This window comes from Chlamydotis macqueenii, chromosome 6, assembly GCF_036417535.1.
Source record: "Chlamydotis macqueenii isolate bChlMac1 chromosome 6, bChlMac1.mat, whole genome shotgun sequence".
Taxonomy (NCBI): domain Eukaryota; kingdom Metazoa; phylum Chordata; class Aves; order Otidiformes; family Otididae; genus Chlamydotis; species Chlamydotis macqueenii.
The window spans coordinates 22,699,487-22,710,580 of NC_141561.1; the positions used below are offsets into that span (position 1 = coordinate 22,699,487).

Sequence of the window (11,094 nt, forward strand, 5' to 3'; positions counted from 1 at the left end):
GCCTCGCCAGCGTGTGACACGAATCCGAAACTCGGGGTGGGAAACGCCGCCCGAGACCTCCCCGCGGGATAAAGCCCATTGTGTCCGCCGGGCCGGGACGCGCGCACCCAGCTGCTCCCAGCCGCCTACCCGGGCACCGACCCGGCGGGGGATGCAGCGGCGGCGGGCGGCCCCCCCCGCCCCTCCCGCCAACGGCCGTCCCGGGCTGGGCCGGGCGGCGGGGGAGGGGGCAGCGCCCGGCCCTTCCTGCCGCCCGGGAGAGGCTGGGCCCGAGCCGGACCCCGCCGCACGCACGGCGGCTCGGCGGGGCCCGGGCGGCCCGGCGCTGCCCGGAAGGGCCGAAGCCGCAAGTTTCGGCCCCAAGCCGGGGGCTTCCCTGCGGCGGCGCCTTTGCGCCGCGGGGCCAGCGGGGCTCGCAGCGGAGCCGCCCCGCCACCTCGCCCCAAACTTTCCCAGCCAGCCTACCTGGGGGCGGGGGTCCCGCCGGCTCCTTCCCCTCAGCGCTCCCGCCCGCCCAACGGCCGCGCACACCACGCCATCATTTCCAGCCGCCCTCTCTCCCTCCCCCCCCCCCCCCCCCGCCTCGACCGGCCGCTGCCGCCGCCGCCCCGCGCTCCTCACTCCACCCCCTCCCACCCCCGCGCTCCAAACCCCTGCCCGCCCGCCCGCCTCACTGGCGCTCACGCCGCTCGGTGCCCTGCTCCGCGCTGTGCCTCGGGCCCGCCCGCGCGCGCTCGCTCTCTCGCACACAAAGAGAGGGAGCGGCGGGCGCGCCCTTGTTCCTCTCAGCGTCAGGGAAGAGAGGGGCTGGGGGGGGGGAGCCCGGCCTGAGGGAAGCGCCTCCCGCGCCGGGATATACCACGCCGTGGCGGGATACGGGTTTCGGGTGATACCATGTCAGGGAGGAGAGCGGGCAGAGGGCCACCCACTGCTGCTTGGTTCCCCGTGGGGGTCGCTCACCGGCCCCGCCGCCGAGGGAACGGCCGCGGCTGGAGACGCCGGGGCGAGGGACGGCCGCGAGTGCCTGAAGAAACGTGAACGCCGAGCCGCCGGCGTTGGAGGGATACGCGCTATTTTCAAAGCCCCGGGCGGCCAGCGCGGCGCGAAGAGCGGCAGCCCCGGCTTCACCACGGCGCAGCGTAGTTCCCGGGTGGGAGGGAAGAGTCGCGGCAGCTGCCACGACCGAGGCTCTAACAGCCGGAAGTAGCAGCAGTGCCAAACATTTCTCCCCCCCGCCCCCCCCCCCCCCAAATCCTGTTGTGTTTAGCCCCTCCCGAACAGGTAGGTATCAAACCCAAGCACAGGCACAGAGCCGAGGTCCACGGGCCGCCCGGGGCCGCCCGCCCACCCCCGGTGCCCGTTTCCCGGGCGCGGGAGACCGGCGGCGCAGTTCCCTGCACGCCGCGAGCGAGTTCGTGGGTACTTCCCCGTGCCTGCGCAGGACGAGGGGCCGAGCCGGGAGCCGGCCGCCTTCGCACGCTCCGCGGGCTGGAAGTCACGGCAGCTCCTCGGGGCCGCGATGCCCATCATCGGTAGCCTCAGGCCGCAATAACGGCAGTGCTACAAGCGGCGTTGCGCATACCCAGATCCCTGGTTTGTCAGTCCGAGCAGGAGCACTGGCTTCACCCTGTTCGTCAGTTAAACGCAGAACTTGGGTGGCTGCCCAGTTTCTGGAGTAGGTACTTCCACAGAGTGTATATAAAAATCACACAAAATAATCAGGAGAGCGCTAGAGAGCACTGGTAGTTGCCAATCTGTTGTTACCAACTTGTGTAAGAATTATTTAGAAGTCTAAATACTTAACTCTAAAAGAATTGTTTCACTGGTTTGTTACTCAAATCAATTTTGAGTTTGTTACTCAATGTGACTTACACATTCTCCCAGACATCCCAATTGACTTTGGCTTAACTCAGAATCACAATGCCTGGAATATTTCACAGCTTGATTCAAAATCTATGAGTTTTCAAAAATAGCCTTAATGAGTTAGTTTCAAATTAGCCTTAATCATGATTTTGCAATAAAAAGAAAATCTTATTATCGAAACATTTTTCTAACACTTCATTTTTCTAACACAAAGCAGGGACAAAGTTGTCGAGAGTTTCTTCTGTGTTTTTAGACATCAGAGAGACAATGGCGTTTCACCAAGACCTGCCACCAGCAGCCTGAGACACACTTGGAAACACCATTTTAAATAGAATTTTAATACAGGTAGCTTCACTGCAAGAGCAACAAATGTTTCTTATTTTGAGAATACGTAGGTCTTATCTAGAACAAGTAGCGGTGAGCGTTCTCCTGCATCCTCCTGAGAAAGTCCTTCATACAGTGTTTGTAGGTTGGGTTGAAATTACAGAACTTCACCACCATCTTGCAATAAAGAGGGCTGCAAGAGAATACGGAGCAAATGTTTCTTTCACAAGCCAAAGGTACGTACAAGGTTGCTCAGCACTTTGAACGCTGTGGGCAGCGGATCGTTCTGCGTGCTGCTCAGGGGGCCTGGCAGTAGGTAGGAGACTGTTCAAAGAGAACAAAGGCAGAGCTCAGGAACAACATAATAACAAAGCCCAGAGCAGCTCAAAAGCCTGCTCAGGGAAGTCAGAGGCCTTTGTACTGGGAGCTGGCTAAAAGAGGCTGGAGCAGGAAGATACTCTTGTGTTTTGAGTTCTCCCATGCTTGAGAAAGCAGGAATTGTAATCACAGATCCTGAAAACAGATTTAATTGCATCAAAGGACTCTTATTTCTTCACAATTTCCTATCCTAACTAGGAAAACATATAGGTTATTTTGGCTACTGCTGCTGCTTAGAAAGGACAGTATTTATCAGGGTTGACTGGTTTCTAATGAGGAAAGACTCTGAATTGTGTTCTAGGTGAACTGATGTGAAAGAAATAATAGAATTGTTTATAGAAACAATGTTTTAAAAGATCAGAAGAAGTCAAGATAAAGACCTCTGGAATTTGAGCAAGAAGTCTGGGAAGGTGACGTAGTTTATGATTTCATCATTGTGAATAACTGCAATAAAACTCGGGAAGAGTATCTTACACATTCAGTCTGTGGTGGTTTCCTTGAAAGATGGTGAAACAACTATGAGTAAGCAAATGGTTTGGATTGAGCAAGAAGCATCTACATTTTGTCATCTAAGCTTATTAAAAAACCAGGAGTTTCAAAGGGGGACCTTGGCAGCTCAGAATCTTCTTGTGGAAAAAGAGAATCAGTCTCAGTATATGCACTCATGAATGTAACGAAGACAGGCAGAGAGGAAAGTGTTTCCAAGAAAGAAACAAAATTGAGGGCAAACCCAGCAAACCCAGCTGTTGACACTGCTACTGGCGTGGCAGCCGATTCCAGCATTCGCTCTGAGCACAGAGGCATATACGCGCAAAAGGAGTCCATTTCAGTGGTCATAAGAGAGTGAGTAAGCATCTTCTGAATGAAACAATGTTCCTGTGACTACACTTGTCTTGGCCTAACTGTTTCAAAATCCCTCTCCTGTTGCACACACATGCCTGTTTTTATGGTTTTGGGGGCAATGTTGACAGAGGAATAAAAGGCATTCCCTATGAGTACATGAAAAGTGTCTAAACCAGAACTGAGCAAGGAAAAAGACTCTCAGGAGGTATGGATGAGAGTGGTAGTCTGTTACTGGTGTGAAATTGTCCCGTAAGAAAGATCCAATAAGTATGTAAATAGATGAGCTTAGATAAACTCTCTTATATGGTTTATATTCTTTCAGCTTGTAAGGACAGCCATCCTTTTAGACTTCAGTTGAATGATTAATGTAAAATGGGGCGTGTATTTAGTGGTCTGGGTTAATATTTATTGATACTGGTGGATTAAATTGCTGCTGTTAATTCAAGATGAGCATAAGAAACCAGTAAGTACATGTTCTACACCAATCAAATTTGAAACTGGTATCATCACCCTATTAACATACTTGAATCAAGTAATGAAAATTTTGCTCTTAAGTCCTTTTAGAAACTAAAAGACTTAGGCAAGCAATACTTTGCCTGGGGGCTGGATGGTAAAACTCCCTCTCTTTCCATTGCTGCTTTACTGAGCCCTACAACTGACTGGGCAGAACACAGCCGAGGAGCAGCAAGTGCCTCCCAGGGCAAGGCGAGCTCAACAGCCAGCGTAACAGTTCAACGTTGTTAAAGCCGGTGATCAGCTGAGTTGAAGAAGCTGCCGTGAGGCAAACCCATGTCTCCAGCCTTAATTGCAAAACTTAATTCTCTGAACTTTTACCCTTTAAAAGCTATCTGCTTTATCCACAATTAGGTTTATCATGTGATTTGAAATGCAGTCTCACCATATTTGTATTTAATCTGTTTAACGTGAGTTACATCAGCAGTTTTAAGTAGAACAAGTCAGTGAGTTTTTTTTATACTTTTGCAAAAAGCCAGGAATAGAAGGAATAATTCAGCATTCAGAGAATTAAGATTCTACTATTTCTGTAGATTTTTAAAGTTGTATTTTAAGAAAATATTTTTCTGTCATTTAGGAGTAATTAAAATGTTCTGGAAGTATTTCAATCATACTCAGTATAATTCGAACAGCAATTTTGAATTTGAAATAGAGCACTTTTATAAGTTTGGTGGGCAATTTTGTGATGTCTATCATTAGAATTAAGAAAGCAATCTGTAATTTTAGAAGACTGTACTTATGTTAGATACAAAACTAAAATAATAAAGTAGCATTAAAACTCATTACTTTGTAGTACTTATTCACAAAAATAAAACAGAACTAAAGTCCCAAATGGCATTTAATGGTCAACACCATTTGATCAATGAAGGAGAAGCAAAAAGTTTCAGAGCAGATGAGGAGACAAGTCGTTTGGTAAAGGCAGTGCGGCAATGACTGCGCACAGATATAGAACAAAAATCTGCAAGAAAAGAGCTCGGTGTCTAAATATGGTCAAATCGGTGAAGGATATTTCCAAGGGTTAAGGGCTGGACCAGCCAGACTGCCATACAGTACCATGTGAAATAAAGATGTCAAGATATCCTAGAAGAAAGTGACAAACAAAAACCAGACCACCAGTAGTGCAGGAGTTACATTATGTAATGGTAAACGAGGGCAGATTTCAGAATGGGATTCCCCTCACAGCTTGCATTTTGTGTAGAATATTACAGTTGCACAGCAGGGCCCTGAAGACTACAAGTGCTGTGGGTGAAGAAATGCTCTAAAGACAGGAGCTAATTAAATTTGACTCAGTTCCATTCAAATTGTGCCGGATAATGTGGCAATTACTGTACTGCATGCCAGCAGCACCACAAAGAAAGCCTGAGACGTCATTGTGTCTGTCTTTGCCATTCTATATGATGATATATATATGTTCAATATTTATTTTCATTTCTAAAATTGGAGCCACAGTGTTTTGGGTAAGTTATTGCCTGCTCCAGGTTTTGTTTCTCTTTCTCTCAAACTGCTCCTGAGCACACTCGAGAAGCAGTTGGTAAAAATACAGTAGTTCAAGTTGAAATGGCTACCAGCAATGCTGTAGTCTTGCATCTTTATTTTTGGTTTCTCCTGCTGTTGCCACCTCTGAGTCTTCCCCATTCTCCCATTTTTTGGACAACTGAGCCAAGTTATAAAGAAAAAGCCCTTTGAATAGAGCTGTGCTTACTGGAGGATGATGTCTTTTATAGGCCTAATATGAAATACGTATCCTATAACTAGCACTTGGATCAAGAAAAAAAAATTACTGTTAAACCTTAACAAGATTTATTTTTAGTGCAAGTAAGTAAAAAACTATATGGTTGTAAGCAAACTTTGGTTAGAAAACTATCATACTGAGCAGAGCTATTAACAATGCATCAATACTCAAGTCTTCAGCTTGCCTGGTTCTCTCTCACTGCAGTAATATTTATGCCACAGCAAACTTTAAACATGGGATATGAAGTGGAGTTTTAGAAACAGAAGCAGCTCCGGCAAAGGAGGGCTGCCCTCTCTTGTTCCCAAACATGTCTGTCGTGCAAAGCTTGAGGGAGGGCCCATTCCGGTGAATAACACATCCATATCTATCTTGCTGGATTAACTTTTGTAAACCAGTATTTTCTTTGCTGCTAGTCCACCAAGAGATAGGTCCTTCAAGGATAGGGCTACCTGCAGAATGGTGAATTGAATTAATGCCTAGTTCCATTACTTCCTTCTACAGCCCACCCAGGATGCTGTTCCCCAGAAATGCTGTGAATTAGTACCCTGACCACCTATTCTGGCCACAGAACCACAAAGGTTAAATGAAGGTTGGTGGAACATTACTGAAACCTGCATTGAGTGCAGCTGGCCTGCCAGCACACGTTACTCATGGTTTGGGCAAACTAAGGAGGGTTCCTTACGTTACAGCTCCAAGACATGCTGAAGATAAACTTAGAAGAATCTCTTGAGTCTCCAGAATCTCCTAAGCCTCAAGGTAAAATATTGGCAGTTGTATTTCAAAGTTGCATTAAAAGAATCTTTATTGCCAGGATGGCTGAAGACACTTGAGACTTTCCTCACCTTACATGCCCCATTCTGAAGTGTCCAAACCATCAAAGCCACTTGTCACATTGGCAAATTCATGAAAGAAAACGAACAGAGGCAAGAAATCACCACATTGTAGCATTGTGTGAAACAGTGGCTCAAGACCATGCTGGGTTTCTCAAACAGAATAAGCAGATATTGGCATGACAAGGAGGCAGGAAGTCTTAATAACAGCATCCCACCAAAAGCTGTTGGAACAGAAAAGTCTGTCACTGCATTTTTTCAGCCTGGTAACTGCAGTACTGTTTGATAGAATTTACAGGATTTTAGGAAATAAAGTTTGCGGCTGTTGTTGATTTTACTGATTTTCAATGCAGCAAAGCTTATGCTGGCGTACTGTCTCTGTGTCCTTCTGAGGGTCTCCTACTCTGCAAGGATTTTTGAAAACCGGCCAGCTAGTTCAACCAGATTTGACACAGGCTGAGAGTTTTCAACAATAATTATATTCCTACCAATTTTGTAAAAATAGGCAGCCAAAGAGAGAGAGGAGAAAGAAAGACCTTGCAAGACCAATCAAGGGAAAGGTTACAGCAAGAGAGGACCCCTTATAGCCACTAGAGAATCCCATATAAGGCACACAAGACTGAAAACTGAGGAATTAGTCACAAGAAAAGCCTTATTTTGAAGTCGCATCTTTTTTAAAGCCAAAGTCAGTCAACCAAGAGACACACATTGGGAGGATAACTGGCTTCTATAATTCTGGAGTTCACAGCACAATTTCTTATTCTGATGTGCTAGTTTCTGTCTGACCAAGCAATTTTATGCAAAACTCAAAGTGTTTCTATACTTTATAAAATAAAGTATAGAATAAAATAAAAGTGCAATCTCTGATGTGAATTATAATCGGGAATGCTATGAAAATTATGTGAAATAAATCGTATCCACAGACAACTATGATCACTTAAAAAAAATTCAATAACATTATATAGCTATGTTTTTTCATAGCATTATTTAAAACACCCTCTGTTAAAATGTCTATATCACAGTTATACCTATTTATGTATACATAACACTAATGTATTTTTGAGTTACTAGATAACCTTAAATCCTTTGAAATTAAGTCCTTATCAGGTATCTTAATTTTAATATGCAGATTCCCTAGTTTTTTTAAAAACCTATAGCTATATATATGCAAAGAGACAGGTATACAGAGACTAGAGTTTAGGTTACAATAGAAGCTAAACTAATGCAGTCTGAAACCAAACCGGAAGCATTCTAACTGCGTATCTTTTATACAGAAGTAATAGTTACATCAGAAAAAGTAAAAAGGAGACGCATTATCTTACACATCGGTGAGATATTTCCTTCAGTTATCAATAATTACAAACAAATAAGGCAGTATTTTGAAATTCTGTCAGTCCATGTATTTCTTGACATCATCTAGATTTAGAATACAATAATAAATGTTACAAAAAGAGAAGAAAAATATGAAACAAATTGTGCTTCAAAAATTCAGTTATTTTTTAAATAGGTAAGTCTGAATGATAATCGTGTCAAATAAAATAAAAACAGGAGGAGATAAAACATTCAATTTTTATTTTGAAAATAAAGTTCTAATTTAGAAATACTTCAGAGGACAAAATAACTATGAAGTGAAACATTTAGGCTAAAGAAAATACTTTGCATTAAGAGAAACTGATTTTATTTTTTTTAGAAAAATAGAAAAAAATGTATTTCACTTGAACTGAATCTTTTTCCCCCTTCATTTTTGATTTACCTTTTGAATCCAATAATAGAATGTTCAGATGTACCAAGAAATAGGAAACTCACAACTGAAGTCTTTCCTAAAATAACCCCTACAGCAAGTGGAAAAAATAAACCTGAATTCCCCAAATCCAAGCAAACAAGTGGTCTATCAGAAACAATCACCAAGTTTCATGCTACTCTAAGATCACTGAAAAAATGGTGCCTGGTGAGTGGAAGGCATTAACTCCATCTGCACTGGAGAAAGACCTGCCAGCCACCTGTTCAAAAATCTGATCTAATTTAAAAATTGCTATCAGACCTTTGCCTTCAAGTGTCACTTTTAGAATAGCTTTAAGAACATCATTAGCAACTAGTGGATGTCACTGCTTCAGTGACTACTACTAAGGGGTTCACTCTGACAGTATATTGATTCAATTCGACATATTTAAGATGCGTATCAGTACTCTATGGGAAGCTAAACAAAGGGTCCATTCCTTTTATTTGTAGGCTGAAGTTTCTAATTTCACAGGAGTGAAACCAGACTGGCTGATTTCCTAGGTGTCACAGCTGGAGCTATTTCAAATTTGGGTTCCTACGTTTTCTGACTGCAAAGCTGCTTGCTTGTTTTGCACTTCTTATTTTTGGGACAGAAGGATGAGAGGCTATTCACAGTGAGGTTTTAATGTAGGAAATACCATTTAGAGGTAACTACTAAGCTGAGGGACTCTGAACTAAACATGCTTTAGAAACAAACTATTAAAAAGATCACTCCTATATAATTTTTGGTGTTACAGCAAAATTCAATGGGGATGTACCCATATATGGGATGTATCCCATGGATCCCATATAAGGGATAAAACATTTGTTCCTGTATCTTTGTTTAAGTAGTAATGTACTACTGCTAGTGGCTATAAAGCAAGTTACTGCCTTCAAAAGATTCTGTTCCTGCATTTAGTACCTCCTTACACTATGATCCTTAATATTTACATTAACACTTTAAACAAGAAGTATGTCTTGTGGATTAATCTAAAGTACACTGAAATAATTGAAAAACCACCTTCCCTCTGAAATTAATGTGCTTTTGATGAGGTTCCTGAGTAGAGTCCTTAACAACCACCCCACATACTCACTTGGCGTATCTTTGCCTCCAAGCCAGCACTGAGACAGTGGTTTACCATCACTGAGATATCATCTATAACGCTGCGCTGGTGAGTCCACAGCCTTCCACCGGCACTCGGAGGGCAGGTCTCAAATGTCAGAGCATGGGAAGCAAAACTGGGCGATTCTCAAGTATGGCTATGCTGAATCATAGGAAATGAAAAAGAGCTTCACTTTCATTATAGACTTTCTCCACACTGAGGTTTAAACCTCTAATAGCAGAGTTACAGGCTGAGCCTGGAAAGTTGTACTTTAATATGGTCATAACAACTGCAATGTAGGTTACAGAAAAGCTGATTACAGCAACTTGGTTTAAACACGAAAATAAAACCACAGAGCTGCTCACATGGATGTCTTATGGGGTGAGTAGATGAGTAGGGCAAAACATCACAAGATGTAGCAGGAAGGACAGTAGAATCGACAGAATATTTGCCTTGAGGCACAATCTGGCTCTGGCATATTTGTTGTACCTATAGCTCTAGGTGTATATTCACATCCCAAACACCAGAGAGCTGGAGATCATAGCATTGTGGTAAAGCGTGCCAGCAAAGTGAATTATGCTGCGTTTGTAATCACATGTTTCCAAAGACTGGTATCCTAATGAGACTTTGGAAGCATCTGTCTACAGCCTTACACCTACCAGCAAAAAGCAAGTCCCTGTACACTGCTGATCTGTCCCATTTCCAGGTCACACAACAACCTGGTGTGTCTTTGGAAGGCCTGGTTTGAAAGCATGGATGTGCACTGGATGATTTTGGCTATGAACCTGTCCAGCCAGTCATTCCCCAGTGCCCAGGCTGACATTCCAAACCTCTGAGCATTTTAAGCAGCTGCCCATTTCTTAATATCAGAAATAGTCAGAAAATATTTCTTGCTCCCTAGCTCCTAAGTTTCTGCCCAAGATTACTTCTGTCTGAGATGCAGACAAGGCAACATTCAGCTCTGCAGTAATAAAAGCTCAATAGCTTGTCTACTTTTGCTTTAACTGTTTGATAAATAGGGGGGTTTTTTTTTCTTATTGTTATTTGTCAGCATTCATTTTCTGACCCAAAAGGCTCCCCAGTACAGCCTAAAGTTAGAATTTTAAATGAATAAAACTTATGCAGGGTAATTTCTGGGTTGTTTTACTCTCATTGATTTGATCTTCTTTCTCTGTTATGAGAACTTTGCACACAAGGGTCTAACTACCCAGATTTTCAGGAAAAGCACAAGAATCAGTTCCATAAACACAGCAAACCCCTTGAAAACTGTTCAAAAAATACTGTCTTTCAAGACTGTATGAAATACACAAAAGGCATATGATGTGGAAAATAAGTTGAATTGAAATAAATGGCAACATGCCATGCTCTACTAATAAATTAAGTCGATTTACTAAATGTTCAATTCATATTAGACTTTACAGACATTCAAAATATGAGCAAGTTAACTCTACTAGACTTAGACTCGGCAGATTCGGCCTCACCATGTAGTAGCACTCCTCTACGAGTTCACATTTTGCAAACTGAGGCAGAAGTGTTGTGCTGGTTATGCTTGGTGTAGATAGTTTCCTTCACACCCATCTCAGGTGATGGGATGGCTCTGCCGACACTGGAATCACACTCATAGACATGAAGGAGAAATCTGACCATTCCTTTCTGTGGTATAGGGAAGTTTAGAAAAAGTCCAGGATGGGAGTGCAGGAGTTGTAAAGAGTTATCTTTAAACTTGTTTGATTGCTATCATAGTGAGATA

At 43.6% G+C, this 11,094-nt stretch overlaps 1 protein-coding gene across 5 annotated transcripts in view; it reads right to left on the reverse strand.

The window, feature by feature from the left end:
* The window catches only part of LOC104487285 (neurabin-2), a 43,862-nt gene extending 43,274 nt beyond the window's left edge, over positions 1–588 (reverse strand). For 4 of the 5 annotated variants that reach the window (XM_086750873.1, XM_086750871.1, XM_086750872.1 and 1 more), the window contains exon 1: positions 466–588. The gene's annotated coding sequence lies outside the window, so the exon portion shown is untranslated. Of the gene's footprint in view, positions 1–129; positions 234–465 lie in introns of those variants that run through there. The other variant, XM_086750870.1, reaches the window with a different exon arrangement.
* Between the last annotated feature and the right edge of the window lie 10,506 nt (positions 589–11,094).